This window comes from Rhinopithecus roxellana, chromosome 19, assembly GCF_007565055.1.
Source record: "Rhinopithecus roxellana isolate Shanxi Qingling chromosome 19, ASM756505v1, whole genome shotgun sequence".
NCBI classification, from domain to species: Eukaryota; Metazoa; Chordata; class Mammalia; order Primates; family Cercopithecidae; genus Rhinopithecus; species Rhinopithecus roxellana.
The window spans coordinates 52,296,388-52,317,891 of NC_044567.1; positions in this window are offsets into that span (position 1 = coordinate 52,296,388).

A 21,504-nucleotide genomic window follows, 5' to 3' on the forward strand; every position below is an offset into this window, starting at 1 on the left:
TTCCCACTATCAACATTTCACACCAGAGTGGTCCACTGCTTACAGTCTATGAGCCTACAAGGACACGTCGTCACCAACCAAAGCCCACAGGTTACATTAGGATTCACTCTTGGTGTTGTACATTGTCTGTGTTTGGAGAAATGTAAAATGACATGTATTCACCATTATAGTATCTTAAAGAATAGGTCCATTGTCCTAAAAATCCTCTGTGTTCTGCCTATTCATCCCCTCAACCCCACCCCTAGCTCCTGGCAACCACTGTATCGTCTCCATAATTTTGCCTTTTCTAGAATGTCACATAGTTGAAATCATACACTATGTAGCTCCTGAGATTGGCTTTTTTTCACTTAGTAATATGCATGTAAGTCTCCTCCATATCTTTTCATGGCTTGATAGCTCTTTCATTTTTAGCACTGGATAATATTCCATTGTCTGCATGTATGTAACATAGTTTATTTCTCTGAGGACTTACTGAAGGACATCTTGGCAGTTTCCACATTTTGACAGTTATGAATAAGGCTGCTCTAAAGATCTAAGTTTCTGTGTGCATAAATTTTCAACTCATTGGGGTAGATAGATATCAAGGAGTGCGAATGCTGCATTTTATGATGATTAGTTTTGACCCACCAGCAATGAATGTGATTTTCTGTCATTCAACATCATAGCCAGAATTTGGTATTATCAGCATCGGCTGTAGGCCTGATGCTTTTGCATACTTCTTATGGCACGACCTGGGAATAACAAGAAACCAGCTTGGGGGCAGCAGCCTCTAAAACTTTTCCCAACACCACTTGAGCCTGAAAAAAAAATTGCCCCTAGCTTGCATATCCAAACATGATTTATTATGTCAGGACACACAGCCTTATGTCCTTGAAAGGAAAGTTGATTACATTTACTTTCAAGGAGAAGGAAAGAGTTGGGAAAACAGAGGCAGGTTATCATTGGTTGTCTTTCACATTTGACGATCTGTTTCAGGGAGAACTCGGTTCACTGAACGTGCATCTCACATGGTATTAGACACAACTATGTCAAGAGCAGGATGTATAAAGAAGAGCTCTGTCAAATCCTGTCCAGCCTATGTATTGCAAGTAATAGTATTTGTTTAAACAATGTAGTATCTGTAACAAAGACTCTACTAGATGTGATACATGGGTAGCAGAAATAAACCAGGTCTGTTCCATGTAAACCAGGCCTTTTTTTTTTTTTTTTTTTTTCTTTTTTTTTGAGACGGAGTCTCGCTCTTTTGCCAGGCTGGAGGGCAGTGGAGCAGTCTCGGCTCACTGCAACCTCTGACTCTCGGGTTCACGCCATTCTCCTGCCTCAGCCTCTTGAGTAGCTGGGATCTTACAGGCGCCCGCCACCACGCCCAGCTAATTTCTGTATTTTTAGTAGAGACAGGGTTTCACCATGTTGGCCAGGTTGGTCTCAATTTCCTAACCTCATGATCTGCCCGCCTCGGCCTCCCAAAGTGCTGGGACTACAGGCATGAGCCACCGCACCCGGCCAAACCAGGGCTTTTCTTTTCTTTTCTTTTCTTTTCTTTTCTTTTGAGACAGAGTCTCGCTCTGTCGCCCAGGCTGGAGTGCAGTGGCTCGATCTCGGCTTACTGCAAGCTCCGCCTCCCGGGTTCACGCCATTCTCCTGCCTCAGCCTCCCGAGTAGCTGGGACTACAGGCGCCCGCCACCACGCCCGGCTGAGTTTTTCTATTTTTAGTAGAGACGGGGTTTCACCGTGTTAGCCAGGATGGTCTCGATCTCTTGACCTCGTGATCCTCCCGTCTCAGCCTCCCAAAGTACTGGGATTACAGGAGTGAGCCACCGCGCCCGGCCAAACCAGGGCTTTTCATTGTAAATTAGGACATACCATTCTCTAATTAATACACACAGTGTGTGGTGTGTATGCAGCTACAAGAGAAAGCTGGTTGGAAAAGTCCTCTAAAACAGGTGACATTTGAACACACGAATAGATATTTACAGTCAGAGGGCAAAGAAAGCACAGCAGATCTAATCTAGGAATTAAAGTATGCCCAAGCAAAAGAAAAGTCATTTAAGACAGAAACGTTAAGGGGTTGAGTGATAGTCAGTGAGGCAAGCAGAGATGAGATTATACGCAAATCGGGCTGACCCTCCTGTTATAGTAAGAAACAAAAAATTGGGACACCGCCACATCAATTTCTGGGGTATTCTCTGTGACTGCTTTCCTGACACAACTTGGTTAAGTAGTTAAGGCAGGCATCCTATAACCTGCAACACATACAATATTTACTCTGCAGCTCTTTACACAGAAAGTTGGCCAACCCATGGCAAAGAGCATAAGACAAACCTGCAAACCAGTGAGCACTTGTAATCAGAATAAAATGAAAGTGAAAGCGGATACCTTGATAAAATGGCATACTGTACTTCTAAAATGTATTTTCCTAAATGATGCAACAGGACTTGAATACCTTAAGGAAGATAGCATAATGGGGATGTATAGCAATAGAACTATGGTGTTTGTCAAGCTAGATGATAAATACAGATAAAACATTCCAGTGTATGCATTTGGTGAGAATTCAGATACTTACCTGTGGAAATTTTAGTTACGATGGTTGTCAAGTGAATGAATGAAAACTATTTAATATGCTTCCTACCTGATAGTCAAGAAACAGGCAACACTGCGCATGGTGATGCACACCTGTAATACCAGCTTAAGCCCAGAAGTTTGAGACAAGTCTGGGCAGCATAGAAAGACCTCATCTTTTAAAGAAAAACCAAAAACTTAAAAGACATTAGTAAGATAAACAATGTATTGAGGGGATTTTTTAAAGCATAGTATTTCCTACATGTTTTTCTTGCTGTATTTCTATTTATTTAAGATGCATACATATGAAATAATAATAGGCAGTAGGTATACTTTTAATACATATACTTTAAATCTTGCCACTATTAACATAAAAATACTTGTTAAATGGCCGGGCACGGTGACTCACGCCTGTAATCCCAGCACTCTGGGAGTCCGAGGCAGGTGGATCACCTGAGGTCAGGAGTTTGAGACTAGCCTGGCCAACATGGTGAAATCCTGTCTCTACTAAAAATACAAAAATTAGCCGTAAGTGGTGGCGCATGCCTGTAATCCCAGCTGCTCAGGAGGCTGAGGTAGGAGAATTCCTTGAACCCAGGAGGCGGAGGTTGAAGTGAGTCGAGATCAGGTCATTGCACTTCAGCCTGGGAGACAGAGCAAGACTCCATCTCAAAAACAAAACAAAACAAAACTTGTGAAATAAAATTAAAATATATATTGAATCAATTTATTTTTGAATTTTATTATTTCAGCATAAACATTTTTCAGAGAGGATAATTAATGAGTACACTTGAAGCTACTGAAATTTAACATTGTGGCGGGGCATGCATGGTGGCTCCAGCCTGGGTAACAAGAGTGAAACCGTGTCTCAAAAAAAAATAAGAAAGTTAACATTGTTGTCTGGGTGAGGTGGCTCACGCCTGTAATCCCAGCACTTTGGGAGGCTGAGGAGGGTGGGTCACGAGGTCAGGAGTTCGAGACCAGCCTGACCAACATGGTGAAACCCTGTCTCTACTAAAAATACGAAAATTAGCCAGGCATGGTGGCATGTGCCTATAATCCTAGCTACTCTGGAGGCTGAGGCAGGAGAATTGTTTGAACCCGGGAGGCGGAGGTTGCAGTGAGCCAAGATCGTGCCATTGCACTCCAGTTCTGGGCCACAGAGCAAGACTCTGTCTCAGGAAAAAAAAAAAAAAAGAAGAAGAAATTTGACATTGTTTTGCTTAACTGTCTCAATCAGATAATGTAACGCAGAAATTCTGTATAAATTACTTTATACTTCCAAACATTCTTCCTGTAATAATTTTAACCAATTTAGTAACAACATTTTTCCATTCAATTGAAAATAATGCAAAACAAAGGAGAACAGCAACCTCGCCAAGTTTCAATTGATGCAGATAGGCTTGTCTATTCAAAATGAAATAAGCCTGATTATTCTCATCGTACCAGAGATTCTAAAACTGCTCGTAACAAGTTTAAGGATCACCATTGGTGAAAACAATTATCTGCTTTTTTTTTTCCTAAGAGTCACATTTTCATCATGATGTCGGAACGTCACTGACTGGGTTCATTGCTGGGCTGCAAGGGTCACTCATTGTATGAGCTTGGGCAAGTTCTAATCTCTCTGAGCCTCATCTTTACAATGGGAGAAATATTAATATCTCATGAGATTCTTGTTTTAAATAAACTAGTACATTTAACATACTGAGAATGTGGCCAGCATGTAATAAAACGCCCATAACTGATTATTTTGTTAATAAAGACTTTTGCTGTCTGTCTTTCCACTCACAAATTGCCTGATTTAAATTCTTTTCAATGCTATTTTTACGTACTTTACAAAAATATATATATTTATTAGTTGTACATGTGATCTTGGTTCTCTACAGATTCTAGTGTTTAAAATTTATCCTAAGGATAAATGTACTTTATAGCTCAATTATAGAAGTGTATATTATCTGTGTCTCTCAGGTTAGGCTTGGAATGGATACATTTTTCATGTTAAATAATTGTAACTAAATGTGTATCTTCAACTGTCTTTAGAGAATAAGCTGTGGTTCCCAAGGGATGGCATTGTAAAGCAGAATTGGACTGATAAATTTGTCAATGAAATGTAAACCAGTACATTTTATTCAAGAACTTTTAAAAAAGCACAAGATGATTCATGTTACTTTTACTTATTCAAGAATAATTTTAAAAATTTAGAGTGAGGTTGGGCCGGTGGCTCATGACCGTAATCCTAGCACTTTGGGAGGCTGAGTTGGTTGGATCACTTGAGGTCAGGAGCTTGAGACCAGTCTGGCTGACATGGGTGAAACCCCATCTCTACTAAAAATACAAAAATTAGTCGGGCATGGTAGCGCACGCCTGTAGTCACAGATACTCGGGAGGCTGAGGCACGAGAATTGCTTGAGCCTGGGAGGCAGAGGTTGCAGTGAGCCGAGATTGCGACACTGCACTCCAGCCTCAGCGACACAGAGTGAGACTCCGTCTCAATAAATAAATAAATAAAAATAAAAATTTAGATTGGGGTACAGAGGGCTGCAGAGGTGTACCGAGAGATTCAGCTGCAGGAGATACATGGATGACCTTGAGGAAATAACCAGAAAGAAGTAAAAATTTTAAAGATAATTTAAAAAATTCTATGTGTACATATATGTGTATTTTCAAATGAAATCATGTTTATTGCAGCAACATGGATGGAACTGGAGGCCATTACCTTAAATGAAACAACTGAGACACAGAAAGACAAACACCCCACATTCTCATAAGTGGGAGCTAAATAATGTGTACACTTGGACGTAGCGTGTGAAAAGATGGAGACTTGGAAGGGTTGGGGATGCAAGATGCAAAATTACTAATGGGTGCAATGCATATTATTCCAGTGATGGATATTCAAAAAGCCCTGACTTCACTCCATGCAGCAAACTATCCATGTAACAAAATTACAATTGTGCCCCATAACTTTATACAAAATTTAACAAAACCAAATGTGCATAATATATATTTTCTCAGACTAAACTAAAAGTGTAAGTAGGCTGGGTGCGGTGGCTCACGCCTGTAATCCCAGCACTTCGGGAGGCCGAGGCAGGTGGATCACCTGAGGTCAGGAGTTCAAGACCAGCCTGGCCAACATGGTGAAACCCCATCTCTACTAAAATATAAAAATTAGCCAGGTATGGTGGCGGGCACCTGTAATCCCAGTTACTTGGGAGGCTGAGGCAGGAGAATCACTTGAACCTGGGAGGCAGAGGTTACAGTGAACTGAGTTCGCGCCAGTGCACTCCAGCCTGAGCGACAGAGAAAGACTCCGTCTCAAAAAAAAAAAAAGGGGAACTAATGATTGTGTGGAAACAAATGGTTTATTACTTTTGTAAATAACACTAGAAAAATTATCAGTATAAAGACATTTGTTGAAATCAGGTTAACGAAATAATGGTTTTATAACTCTTTATGTGGTATTCATTGTTATTAAAATATTATTTTTTTCTTTTGCACATTCCTTTTCTCCAGTACTTTCCCCCTAATTTAACATTTTTCTGTTTTCCTGAATTCTCATTGCTGGCTTCCAAATGCTACCAGACTCGTAGGCCATGTTAGGGTTGCCATTCTCTGCTTCATGGTCTGGAAACAGCTTCCAGGGAGTAAACTGGTAATATTGTCACACTTAACTTTCTTATTTCCTTTATCTCATAGATCACAATTCTGCACAGTCCTATTTTACAACGTTTATGAAAACTGTTTTCATATACTTTTCTAGTTTTCTAGATTATAAGGTGTGAAGCAAATCCGGTTACTATCACTCCAGTTTATTCTGAAGTGAAAGAATGTATGTAATTCACTTTTCGTGTCATAATAATTGTAGCTAGATATTAATTTTTCAAGTAATTTCAGAATTTTTTTTTTAGTAATTGGTTTGTATAGCCTGTTTACAATTCTTCTGGTTACTGAAATGTTATGTTGCTATTTTGTGACTTTTAGTTTTATTTACTATGATCTCTATTAACTTATTTTTCCCCAATTCTGTTCTTTATTATTTCCATTAAATATTCTATTTGCTTATTTCTTGAATTCTATTTCTGTCATTTTTTTATACTTACATATTTCCTTTCTGCATTTTTACAATGTTTGTAAATTTTTGGCGTGCATAAATACTTTAACAAAACCTAAAGTTAATAAATATCTTTTCCCCAATATGTGGTAAAACCAAATATTTCTTTGAATCGGCCTTACTGTTTTTGTTTAAAATATTAGGTCCAATTTGTACTGAATTATTTTAAGAGCCAATATTCTCTTAAATATATTAGTATATTTACTAGTATTAACTAATTACTTGTTTTGCTTTCCAAATCTTTCCCGAGATGAATTTCCTTCCTACCGTAATTTCTCCTTTGATGTTTCTGTTAGTAGTGTTTTATTATTGATAAATTTCATCAGACATTTATTAGATCTTTTTGTTTCTTTATTTTTATTTTTAGACAGGGTCTTGCTGTGTCACCCAGGCTGCGGTGCAGTGGTGAGAGCACAACTCACTGCAGCCTCAAACTTCTGAGTTCCAGCGATCCTCCCACCTTAGCGTCCTGAGTAGCTGGAACCACAGGTGCCACCATGCCTGGCTAATTTTTTGTATTTTTTTGTATGGATGGGGTCCAGCCTTGTTGCCTAGGTTTGTCTCCAACTCCTGAGCTCAAGTCATCCACCTGCCTCAGCCTCCCAAAATGCTGGGATTATAGGGTGAGTCACCATGCCTGGCCTGGATCTTTTTTTTTTTTTTATCATGTATTTACTTTAATATAATTTCTTGTTTTCCACCTATTTCTCTGTGCTCATTATGAAGTAATTTGTGTATTTTTTCCATTTTAAGTGTATCTTCAGATTTATATCATTTGCTTTTCTGTTACATCACTTATTACTCTTTCTCATAATCCTAATAATTATTTGACAACTTTTTTCTAGTCTATTTTTATATTATACTGCTCATTTACCATTATTTTTTATCTGTCCATTTGCTCTTTAATTACTTGAAAATGATTTTTTTTTAATGTCTTTTGGATTGTTCTACTGCTTTAACTAGAGTTGCTAATGTGAACAATAGGTTTCTGAAAAGGAATTTGGAGAAAAGGAACTTTATTTCAGTGAACAGTTTGCACACCAGGGAGACTATGTTTTGATGTGGTTGGTGATATATATCTGTGCTATTTTCATATGATTAGAGTAGAAAGGGGTCTCATTTTATATTATTCTCTCATCATCGTTGCAGTGTAGTGTTCTCTCTCTCTAGCCTTATGCTTTTCCTACTACATTCTCTGATATATTTAATTTAAAATTTATTTAATTTAAAACATCTTTATTCTGAATACTGTGCATTTTAATATTTTTGAAAGTTTATGTAAAAATAAAATGTGGAAATACTAACAAAAAGGCAGTATTTCTATGCTGTTGCTATATATTAGGTTGAAATGCCCTACTGAAATGATCTACTGAAATGATGGTGGTTATCTATTGACTAAAGTTTATCTGACATTCCCTAACCTGTATGATACTAGGTTAAAATTTCGGCTAATATAATGCAAAGCAAACACAAATCCAAAATTTGAATGCAAGGGCTGTCATCCTTGACAAATTGGAATATATGGTAAAGTGTACTTTGGTAATTAGATAACCAAGAGTTGAAGAGTAATACTTAAACATGGAGAAAGTGTCCTCCTCATGTGTGTAATTGTTTGAGTTAGGGTCATCGGGAGACAAAAGATAAAAGCATAAGGAAGAGATATGGAGTGCATTTATACACACACTAGTTTTTACTTTTTTTGGCATTAGAAGTTGCTGATATAATTTTACAATTTATACAGAAAAAAATACTAGTAGAAAAGAAAATAACCAGAAAAACAACAGTCATTAAAAAATGTTTATATTACTTTAATAATTTTAAATATATTTAAATTTCATATATTTAAATATTTTACGTTTCTTGTAGTACTGAAGTTTCATAGGCAAACCTGTCATCTATATATTTTTGTAATCTAGAGAAGATTATCCACTTCATGCCCTCTGAGAGTCAGAGGTTATGAAAATTCTGTGAATTCTGAAAATGGAGCTATTTCGAACTGGTAAAATTTCCTTTTCTGCTTTAGTTTCTCAGCTTGCCCCCACTTTTTAGTTAAGAACTAGTACTTGGGCCGGGCGCGGTGGCTCCAGCCTGTAATCCCAGCACCTTGGGAGGCCGAGACGGGTGGATCACGAGGTCAGGAGATCGAGACCATCCTGGCTAACACGGTGGAACCCCGTCTCTACTAAAAAATACAAAAAACTAGCCGGGCGAGGTGGCGGGCGCCTGTAGTCCCAGCTACTCAGGAGTCTGAGGCAGAAGAATGGTGTGAACCCGGGCGGCGGAGCCACAGAGCGAGACTCCGTCTCAAAAAAAAAAAAAAAAAAAAAAAAAAAAAGAACTAGTACTTGTTGGTTGCCTTTAAAAAAAAATGTATTTCCTCACAAGCCAACTTCCATCCATATTTAAAATACAGTCACCTGTATTAGATGAGTAGTCTCTAAAAGATTAATAAGGTTGGCGTATTGAGACGATGGATGAAAACTGCGAGCAAGGAGGTCAAGTAGCCTGCGAGATTTAAACACAGGACTGATTTTGACCCGGAAGGCAGAGGACAAGTGTACCTACTGCACCCTGTATCTGCAAAAATGCAACCCAAACTCCTGCCAAGTAGGAGGCATTAGGAAAACTGGTAACCCTTAAAATAATTGTGCAATCAATCACTGCAAGAACTAGTTGGGACATGCACATTAATACCGAGCGAGGTCATCATGATTAACATTGTGACAATAAATACCTGAGGAAATCAATAATGATCAGCGATGATTTTAAAGGGCTGCAACATAATTCAAACATTTTACCCTGAAATGCGAGTGCTTTTAGGGGACATGCCACATACAATTTTCCTGGCGAGCGACGCCGCGAGCAGAAGCAGAAGCGCCTGGCAGGGCCACTTCCCTAGCAGTGGCCTGGGCTCTAGCGCTGAGGGAGGCGCCTGCATTGAGGCGGGTCTGCGCCGGTCATCAATGACGTCACAGCGCGGGGGAGCGCAGCGCGCCTGCGCGTGGGGGCTGTGCTCCCTGAGCTCTTCCGGCCACCCGGGCTTACCCGTGCGTTTCCCCGCGCGTCGCTGGGGCTCAGGGGCCAGTGATTTCCAGAGCCCCTGTTCGGCAGCCGCTGTCCCCACCGCATTCTGCGAGAAGCTCCGTTTCCAGGTCGTTTCTCTGGACTCAGGTTCTGTGCTGCCTCGTGGCTCCCTGGCCTGTTCAAGCGCAGCCTCCGGCTCCAAGCAGCTGCGGGCCGGGGGCTCCTTTTATGTTTTTATTTTTAAAAACCAACATAGGCCGGGCGCGGTGGCTCAAGCCTGTAATCCCAGCACTTTGGGAGGCCGAGACGGGCGGATCACAAGGTCAGGAGATCGAGACCATCCTGGCTAACACGGTGAAACCCCGTCTCTACTAAAAAAATACAAAAAACTAGCCGGGCGAGGTGGCGGGCGCCTGTAGTCCCAGCTACTCAGGAGGCTGAGGCAGGAGAATGGCGTGAACCCGGGAGGCGGAGCTTGCAGTGAGCTGAGATCCGGCCACTGCACTCCAGCCCGGGCGACAGAGCGAGACTCCGTCTCAAAAAAAAAAAAAAAAAAAAAACATATTTTTGTTACACAGATACAAAAAATACATAGTTATATGCCCTGATCAAGCCAGAGACAAGTCTGGAAAACAAGTAAAACAGGTATCCGTATTTTTTTTTTTTTTAAGGCAAGGTCTCGCTTTGTTGCCCAGGCTGGAATGCAGTGGCATGATCTCCATTCACTGCAGCCTCCGTCTCTCGGGTTCAAGCGATTCTTGTGCCTCAGCCTCCCGAGTAGGTGGGACTATAGGCGCGCACCAGGGCGCCCGGCTAATTTTTGTATTTTTAGTAGAGACGGGGTTTCACCATGTTGGCCAGACTGGTCACTAATTCCTGACCTTGTGATCCGCCGGCCGCGGCCTCCCAAAGTGCTGGGGATTACAGGTGTGAGTCGCCACGCAGGCCATCCCTAATTTTTAAGATCACACTAGAGATAAGCAGACTTCTTTCCTGCACCGGGAGAGCTGGCGGCTCCCCTGCAAAGAGGGCGTGCAGCGTTCCCTAGGAATGTGCAACCCTAGTTCAGAGGCAGCGCTCTGCGCACCAAGGCAGTCAGCGGGCTTAAACTGATAACGCTCCTAGAACTTTGGGAGGCTGAGGCGGGAGGATTACCTGAGGTCAGGAGTTGGACAGCAGCCTGGCCAACATGGAGAAACCCCGTCTCCACTAAAAATACAAAAATTAGCCAGGCGTGGTGGCAGGTGCCTGTAATCCCAGCTACTCGGGAGGCTGAGGCAGGAGTACTGCTTGAACCAGGGAGGTGGAGGTTGCAGCGAGCTGAGATCGCACCACTGCACTCCAGCCTGGGCAACTGAGCAAGACAACGTCTCAAAAAACAAAAACAAAACGCCCATACACACCAAATACTCAAACTTAAAATGTTCACGTCAAATATATGTGAGTGTTTCATATGAACTGATGTTAGCACATTGTAATTATCTGTTTTGGAAATTTAAATTGCTGCATGTGGGTAGCTCGCATTGGCTGTCTTAATTGGTCAATTCATTATCACATCACGATGCAAGGTACCCCACGGTTGTCTTCTCTTTCACCTTGGTTATATGAGTGACCGACAATTTCCCACAGGTTCTATGTATCATCCTAACATTACGGGACCATAACATTAACCTATGTTTAATGAACACATCTAAACTCAAAACCAATAATTTGTCATTGTAGTAAAAATACAACAGAAATGATGAGACAGCTTCCCCAGGGAAAAGCGCTGCGTGCACAGTCATTCTCTGCGCGATTTCATATTTCTCTAGTCCAATTCTCTGGGAACAATGACAGTGCTCTCTCTTCGCTCTTCCTCTAGTACCTACTTTTCACATGCAAAGGTGTAGACCCTAGTGGGAAATAATGCCTAAGACCACCAACCCCTTGATGGTTTGCTCATAACACTATGAATGAAACTTTCCAAATAATATTAACATCCATCTTTGTCTATCACCATTGCATCAATGTTTGTGTTATCCTATAAAGTTTAGAAGGCCTAGAAGGATGTTTTTGCTTTTTGCAATATAAAAAATGGCCTAACGCAGACATAGATGATATAGATATGGATAGATAGGGGGTGGTATTTTGAAATTTGTTTCTCTAAGGGACTTATTTCACTTCAAATTTGAAATTATTCTGGTTTTAATTGTAACAAATGATAAACCTTATAGAATGACAACACAATTGAACATGTTATAAAGGCACAGGGTATATCAAATGATGAACCAATCATTTCATGTTGAGGTTAATACTGTTTTTTTTTTTTTTCCCTGAGACTTCAATTCTCAGTAATGAGAACAGTTTTTATACAGAGGGGCCCTAACACCACCATAGTGGGCTTGTTCTCAGACTGAGGTTCTGCCCACACCAAGCTAGGATGAGAATTTTATTCCTCACACTGTTCTCAGTACTTGTTTATATCCTCCCAAAGTTCATTTTTTTATGCTGTTTGTTCTCTTACATTTAATACATGTATCAAAAAATTATCTTCATTTTTAAAATAAAATTATATGCTATCTTTTAATCTATGTCCCTGTAGAATTATCTTGATCCATATACTTTTGTTGTTACAGGCAGATCAGGATAAACTTCCTTTCTCTGGAATAAATGCCATGACCATGCTCTTTGAGCATTATTTTCCTTAAATTATTTTTTAAACAAAAATTAACTTACAATAAGCAAATTTCTTTTCAAAGTAATCACATTTCTTTTAAGTGAAAAATGTTTACCTTCTGTTATCAAGAATTCTCTGAATACAAAATATTTATTTTTTTAAACTGTAGAAGAAATTGAAAATATCTACTTGTTACTAATCTAAAAATACAGGCTGGTGGTAACTCAATCACACAAACAACCACAACAAGAAGACACAACTATCAGAGATATTCAGGATCACCTCAAAAACACCATCTAACATTAGAGAGTTTAAAAAGGTGTGAACTTTCAAAAAGTTGAGCTTTAATGAAACATCATTTGCATAAACTGGTAATTTAACACTATGAATAAATCCCAGGGCAGGTGGCAGCATGGAGAGACCGAAGCACAAGTGCTGAGTTTGGAAGCGTTGGTTGCTGTACCCTTTGAAGCCGCCCCCTGGTCCTCGTATCCCCTGCCCACCCATTAAGCCCATCCTGGGGAGCACATCAGGAGCAAACAGCCCAGAAGCCCAGTTGCAGAGAGACCTCCATGCCTGGAGCAGGAGGCCGCCTCTGGGAGCAGGAGGAGCTGCTGGAACCCTTTCCTGCAGGCTTCTTTTCCTGCTCTCAAGCACCTCCTGTGCGCAGATAGATACTCCCAGCACTGGCAGAATGCAAAGGTCCTGCTGCACCTGGGATGTGCCTCTGGTGAATAAAATAAGCCTCTTTCCAGTGAGGTAGATGAGCCGAGGCTGCATACCCTGGTCTCTGACTCCATGGCTCCCACCATGCCCAGGACTAGGGGGCAGTGTAGGAGCTGCTGTCTAGGGTGGTGCTGGCCACCCACTCTCTATCTCCAGCCACGCTGTCAGCTCCAGGGCTGAGGTCAGTGGCTACGGCAGGTGGCCTGAGGTCGGGCAGCTCCTCACTGGGCTGGTCCTTGGCTGTACCGGTGCACAGCCCAGAGGGCTCTGGAGCTGCCTCTAGCTGCAGCGTGGTCTCTAGAGGGGGCCCTCCCTGTGCTGTGGGCTCTGGCTCCACAGCGGGCGCTGGAAGTTCCTCTCTCTCTGCACATGGCGCAGGAGCTGAAAAAGGGGAAACGGTCACCCATGTCAGTCACTTTCCATTGGAATTTGCAAACATGGAAACCACCTCACTGAATTTAAAGGAATTCCAGCCCTCAAACACCTCTATCTCCAGCCATGTTCTCAGCTCCAGGGCTGAGGCCAGTGACTACGGCAGGTGGCATGAGGTCGGGCAGCTCCTCACTGGGCTGGTCCTTGGCTGCACTGGTGCAGGGCCCGGAGGGCTCTGGAGCTGCTGCCTCTAGCTGCAGCATGGCCTCTGGAGGGGCCCCCTCCCATGCTGTGGGTTCTGGCTCCACAGAGGAGCGCTGGAAGTTCTCCTCTCTCTGCACGTGCGGCAGGAGCTGAAAAAGGAGAAAGATCACCAACGTCAATCACTTTCCTCTGGAATTTCCAAACACGGAAACAACCTCACTGAATTTAAGGAATTCCAGCTGAAAAGCACCACCCCCACAAAGCCTTCCAGGCTGCAGGCCACCTCACCATGTGCCTGTAACTGTATAGGCTCCCGAATCTCCTCCCGGACAAGGACAATGTGCAGATGCAGGCCCGATGGGATCTCTGGTGAGGCCTGGATTGCCAGGGCCTGCCCTGGGCTGCCCTGTGGTACCTGGGTGCACATTTTTACAAAGGGCCACAGGCATCTGGGGTGAAGGATAAGCCTTCGTCAGCATCGTCGGAAAAGGCTCTTCTGTCATTCCTGAAGGAGCAGCCTTGGGAAGTGGGGAAGCAACACGAGAACATCTCCTCTCTCTTGAGCGTCTCCCACCAAGTGAGCTGGCCATGGGGCTGACTCTAGGATCTGGACGCCTGGTTACCAGAGTTCTAAGTTCTGTTCGGGTCTGTCATCAAGTAAGTGAGGTCACTTCTTTAAGTTTCCGTCCCCACGGCCCCTTCCTTCCGTAAGACCTACTCAGGACTCCACTGGGCTACTGACTGCTCACCCTGCTCCAAGGTCAACTCCTTACCTAGATACCGTTATGTCCACTCAGGGCCTGCTTGGACACCTGCACCTAATGTTCACCAGGGGCTGGATGTCCTCCTCAGGCCTGATGTCCACCTAGGGCCTGATGTCCGCCTTGGGCTTGTGTCCCACCTTGGGGCCTGGTGTCCACCGGGGCCTGATGTCTGTCTGGAGGACTGATGTGCTCCTGAGGTGGGAGGATCTCTGGAGCCCAGGAGGTCGAGGCTACAGTGAGCCCTGATTGCGCTGCTGCCCTCTAGTCTGAGTGACAGATTGAGACCCTGTCTCAAACAAATAAACAAAAAACCACACAAATTATATAGCTATACAAAAATATTTTCTTTCTTTTAACCTTATTCTATGAGTTTTTTTCTATTATATATTTATTTTATTTTTAAAACCTCTTTTTAAAAACCAAGACACAAACACACACATTTGCCTAAGCCTAAGCAGGTCAGGAGCATCAATATCACTGTCTTCTACCTCCACATCTTGTCCCACTGGAAGGTCTTCAGGGGCAGTAACAGGCATGGAGCTGTCATCGCCTTGATAATAATGCCTTCTTCTGGAAACCTCCTGAAGGACCTGCCCAAGGCTGCTTCACAGTTAACTTAAAAAAAGACTAGTAAACATATACTCTAAAATAACAATTAAAAAGTATACGATATTAAACACATAAAACATTAACATCATTTATTATTTTCATCAAGCATTGTGCACTGTACATGATTGTATGTTCACACCCACATCACCACAAACACATAAGCTCTGTAGTGTCCAATAAATCTGCCTTTCTTTACCTACAACTGTCTTGGTTTACCACCCATGCCACCACCTCAGAGAGTCGCTGCTCCCCTATGACATGGAGTAAGGAGGAGATACAGCTGACACCACCCAGGAATATTCCCTGAGGCCAAGCTCAGACCACAGATTATGTTGAAGCCTCCAACTTCCACTGTAAGCCACCAGGGCACCCAGTTACCAGGCCCCAGGGAGCATGTATGGGTCGGGCACTTGCAGAGGCCCCAGGGTACACCCCAGCACACCGGAGGCCCCTTTCCACACCCAAAACCCCAGGCATGTATAGAGGATCCACACTCCTGCACACAAACACCAGGTAATGCATGAGGGTAAGGGAGGCTACCTTGAGACTAAGCACTGCCTCACTACCTAAAAGCATTCTGTCATCATGAGGGTGAACCAGAGATTGACTCGACTGGCCGTTGAATCCATCACTTCGGCCCTTGAGTTACTAACATTGATGGAACTGTTCAAAGTTACTAACTTTGGGTTTTCTGCCCACCTAACTGCCGGAAGCTAAGATGGCAAAATCAGTATCAGTCAAATAAAGCAACATGCGTTAACTTAGGGACCGCTACACAAGCTCACCAGTACATCCTTCTGGTGCCACTAGGATGCCACTTACTCCTCTACATAAGAGAAAATATTTTTAAAGTAGAATATGAATTATTGCTTTTTATGAAGATATCATTATTAAATTTTATAATTGCCCTGCTTTTTCAAAGTATGACATATAAACAGTTAAATCAATTCAAGATCATTAAATCTTATGAAATAATTTTTATATACATTATCTGCTGAGTTGAATATTACATAAGTCTTCTCCAACCCAGGTAGTCTTACAAAGACAGAGGCATATTTTTTAAATTACTGAGTTTGATATCAGACACTATAAAGGCTGTTAAGAATGCTGAGATGGATTTGCTTAATAGATGTCAAACCGGCCTGCCTTCACAGGAAGGGCATATAGCCGCTGCACTTGCACTGGACAATTTATTTGTGTGTCTGTGGATAGGATGTAAAGAAAAACAATGAATAACTTCCAAAGCAGTGGAAACCTTGCAGCTGAGCTCTGGAATTCTTAGTAGAAACCATGAAAAGGGAATGAAAACACTTAGAGCAATTGCAGGTTAGAAACTGGGATTCACAAGAGGTTAATGGAGCACATTGTGTTAAGTGAAATGAGCCAGGCACAAAAAGACAACTACCACGTGATCTGACTTATGTGGAATGTAAAACAATTGAACTCACAGAAGCAGAGTGTAGAATGGAGGTTACCAGGGGCTGGGAGGCAGGCGCTTGGGGAGACAGTGAAAGCATTCAAAATTGTAGTTAGGCAGGAGGAATAAGTTTAAGAGATACATTGCACAACATGGTGACTGCAGTTAATGTACTGTATTCTTGAAAATCAAGAAGTGTTCTCACCACAAAAAATAAGTATGCATATGTTCCTGAGCGCAATGTAATCATTCCACAATCTACTTATTTCTAAACAGGTTTTACACAACATACATACAATTTTATTTGCCATTTAAAAAACTAATTGTAAAAAGAATTAAGTACTGGAAAACTTATCACAGTTGAGGACAACTCTCTTTGTAAAATTAATGGTTCCTTTCTTCACCAATCTGTTGGTCTATATTAGTTAATGAAATGAGACTTGGTTTATACTCTAAATCTCAACACAAATTGTAGTCGTCTTCTGCGTATTAACTGATCTGAAAGTAACGGCAGAATCAGAATGAAAGCCATCTTAAAAGAAAGTTATCCCAAATGAAATGTTTTATTAGCCTTTGATTTATCTCTTTTACTTAGAAATAAAATGAATACTTATTATTTTAATAGACTTAATTGCTTCAGGCTATACACTTTATTACTCAATTTCAACTTCAATTTTTATAGCCTGAGAGACATGCTTTTGAAAATATTCTTGGCTGGGTGTGGTGACTTGGCACCTGTAATCCTAGTTACTCAAGAGGCTGAGGCATGAGGATTTTTGAACCCAGGAGGCAGAGGTTGCGGTGAGCCAAATCATGCCACTGCACTCCAGCCTGGGCTACAGAGGGAGACTGTTTAAAAAAAAAAAAAAAATAAGTAATTTTTGAATAAAAACACAACACCTTTAATTCCATGCTATTGTCCTTTATATATTAACTTGTAGAAAAAGAAAAAATGTATATAATGAAATTCATTATGTTCCCCTTTTATTATTATTACTAATATGTTCATTATGTTCCCCTTTATATCACGCAGTTCACTTCTTCATCAACTCCATAATCAGCTGCATATTTCTTTACAGATATTAAATTTGAAGCAATTGTCTTTTAAGATACCCTTTTGTCAGTTTCACTTACTGATGGCAACTTTCTACTTTGAGTAGCATGATTCATCTCTGCTGTCAGGCACTGGGGTTGCTGAGGGAGGAAGGTGTGTGTGTGTGTCTATGTTTGTTTTGTTTACTGACTGCATCTGTCCTACTGGCTGGGAGAAGAACACACACCGACATCTGTCCTGGCAGTGAAGGAGGGAGCAGCCCTCTGGGCACAGAGAGAAACCATCACTGCACCCAGACTGCACCTAGTCTAGTAAAGAACAAGTCTGAGAGCTTGCACACTAGTGAGATGATCAGTTCCTCACTCCGCTCACACTAGGACAAGGCTGTGACTATCGGCTGGGGCAGAGACTACACAGCTCAACAGCAGGTTTTTAAATAGGGAGCAGAGTCTTCTTTCTTCCATGTTAAAAACAATCATAATATGGTTCAGCTGACCACCAAGGACTGGGTTATATCCTGCTATTCTCTGAAACTCAATACTGTCTTTGAATTTTTTGGAATCTCATAGCCTTTTCTATCTAAATGTGTACTGTTACTCTCATGGCTAAAAGTTGCAGGGAGCAGTCTCTTTCTTTCATTTGTGTTTCCAATTCCTTCTGGTTTCCTATACTATGACACTGTTTTAACCAGAATTTAAAAATCTTTCAGTCAGGCTGCACTCTGTGTTACACATTGGTTTTCGGTGCACTAAAATTCATAGCATTTCCTGTTTGAAAAATAAGAAGTCACAATTTTATTAATCATTATCTGTTTGAAAGCCATGCTAGTTTTAATAGTTACTGCGCTTCTCAACATATTTTAAATGCCCATTCATGTGTCTTCTCTAACATTCCCAGGTTTGTGCTATTATACACAGGGGTAAAAGAAATGACCAGGAGAATCAATGTACACATCGCTGAAAAAACAAGACAGATCCCAGCAGTTGTTTAGAACAAAACAGACCTGGCTGAGTCTCAAGTACCAAAGCAGCAATCACAAATGTGCCACAAGGGGATTTGCTCCAAACGATATTTAAATATTAAAAAAAACCGTACGATTTATATATGTGCAAAAAGAAAAGAATTAACTGTGTTTCTGAGACAGGGTCTCACTCTGTCACCCAGGCTGGAGTGCAGTGATGCAATCATGGCTCACTGCAGCCTTGAACTCCCAGGCTCAAGAGATCCTCGCACCTCAGCCTCCTGAATGACTGGGACTGTCCGAATGCACACCTGGAAAGAAGGTGAAAACTTATTTATATTTCAATGTAATTCTTTGTGAAGAAGAAAAAATAATAAAGGCATTAGGAATGTGATGCCTAAATAGTAAAGTGTGTTTTTATGGAAAATGACCGGCAGCCAGAAAGAATGTCTCTCTGCAGAATATTTAGGTCCTGTTTGCAAGAGTAGCGGGGAGCACTGGACACATCTCACCTCAACCCACAGGCAAGGCAGGACCCGAGCCACAGCCTTAAATGTATTCATTTGCTAAAAGAAAATGAATACTTCTTTCTCTTCTTCCCATAAACTGAAATCTAGTTTTATCATTAAATAATTTCTGGCCGGGCACAGTGACTCAAGCCTGTAATCCCAGCACTTTGGGAGGCTGAGGCAGGTGGATCGCAAGGTCAGGAGTTTGAGACCAGCCTGACCAACATGGTGAAACCCCGTCTCTATTAAAAATACAAAAATTAGCCGGGCATGGTGGCAGGCGTCTGTAATCCCAGTTACTCCAGAGGCTGAGGCAGGAGAATCGCTGAACCTAGGAGGGGGAGGTTGCAGTGAGCCAAGATCACATAATTGCACTCCAGCCTGCGCAACAGAGTGAGACTCTAACAATAATAATAATAATTTTCATATTTGAGCCCTGATTAATATATCATTTGTGAAGTTGATGTCTGCTTTGATTTCCCCTTTCCTGAATTTTTAGAAAAATGCCAAGTTTCTACATTATGCCTGATGGCCAAGTGAGGGAGTCAGGGTGGAAGCATTTTTTGTGGAAGGTCCTGGTGGTCTCACAGGTAGCATTTAGGATGACATATGAGCTCAGGCGAGAGCAGTTTCTACCTTGTCTCTCACTGGGAAATTATGAATATGACAGGGAGCTTCTTTCAGAATAGCCAATGCTTCCTGCATTTGTAATACAGGGTGTCGGATCCATGTCATGGGGGAAACACTCTTTCTTCTGCTTTCCTAAAATTGTCTCCAACATGAGGGATTTGATAACATTGAATCATTGAATTCTGTCTGTGATGAAAGAGAATTCTGTCTCCTTGTATTCTGGTTAACCTATTAAGTGTTCCTACAAGAAGCAAACGTTGAAATGGTAAAATGATGAGCGGGATTTTTTTTTTTTCTCCCAGGGGGACAGGGTCTTCCTCTGTCACCTGGGCTGGAATGTGGTGGCATGATCATAGCTCATTGCAACCTCAGCCTCCTGAGTAGGTGGGACTACAGGCATGTGCCACCATAACAGCTAATTTTTCAAAAATTTTTTGAAGACGGGGACTTACTATGTTGCTTAGGCTGGTCTTGAACTCTTGGCCTCAAGCAATCCTCTCACTTTGGCCTCTCAAAGTGCTGGGATTATAGGCATGAGCCACCGTGCCAGGCCGGTAAGCAATTTTGATAATAGAAGGGGAATCAAATTTGACAATAGAAAGGGAAATCCAAGAAAAATGATAAAAATAAGCCATATAGCATTAGTGCTATCACAAAGGTTAAAGAAACTAACTTCAAACAATAGATGATTTAGACAGGGGAAAACTGTTTCATAAAGAATTTATCTAATACCTCAAATTCCACCCCACCCTACTGTCTGTCCCTTTTACCTCTATGTTTATTCATGTTCTAAGTATCTATAATTGGTATAATCCACAAAGATACATATTTTAAACCTCAAAGCTTTTCTTATATCAATAGGAAATTTGTAATGCAAGCAGAAAAATGTATGATATAAACAGAGTCAACATATAACAGTTATTCTTCAAAACCAAGTGACAATGCGTAATTTAAATACTCTGGTGCTATTTATTTATTTTTGAGAGGAAGTTTCACTCCTGTGGCCCAGGCTGGAGTGCAATGGTGCAGTCTTGGCTCACTGCAAACTTGGCCTCTCAGGTCCAAGTGATTCTTCTGCCTCAGCCTCCCAAGTAGCCAGGATTACAGACGCCCACCACCACGCCCGGGCAATTTTTGTATTTTTAGTAGAGACAAGGTTTCACCTTCTTGGCCAGGCTGGTCTTGAAGTCTTGACCTCAAGTGATCCACCTGCCTCAGCCTCCCAAAGTGCAGGAATTACAGGCATGAGCTATTGTACCCGACCTCTGGTGCTTTTTAAACATGTATTCCTATTTAAGCCAAATGTTGATTTTTCCTTCAGGTTAATTTGCTGTAGCATTTGTTCTTTTGTACCTAGTGGGATTGGGTTCCCACTGGCACGTCTCCAGTAGTCACTATGATAAATCAGACATTTCCCTGCCAGGTAAAGGAAAACCAGTGAGGATAGTTTGGTATTTTAAATTGTCAAATATCAGTGATAACTTGGCAATCTCATTGCTAAATATGGTAACACAAAACAAAAAACCTTGACTATGGGTTACGTCCTAGCAAGATCTATGGAGGAACAGTGCTGAATGTGTATCTTTTCTCTTTAGGATTTATTATAAATTTTTGCTCTAAGTCTTACATTCTTGGAGTAACAATTTTAATTGGCCAAAACAGAATTTTATAATAATTCTCATCGGCATATCCCCGTCATCACTATGATAAACATTTGGCTGCCAAGTAAAGTAAAACCAATGAAGTATTAAACTGTGAATGCAGGTTCTAAAGCACATTTTAATTTATTTAATAAAATTTGAATCTATTAAGCATTTACTTGGGTGTACCAATATTTACTTTTCCTGGAATAATGATCATTTATGGCTATTCCAGGATCAAATTTTAAATCCGATTCTAATTATTTCAAA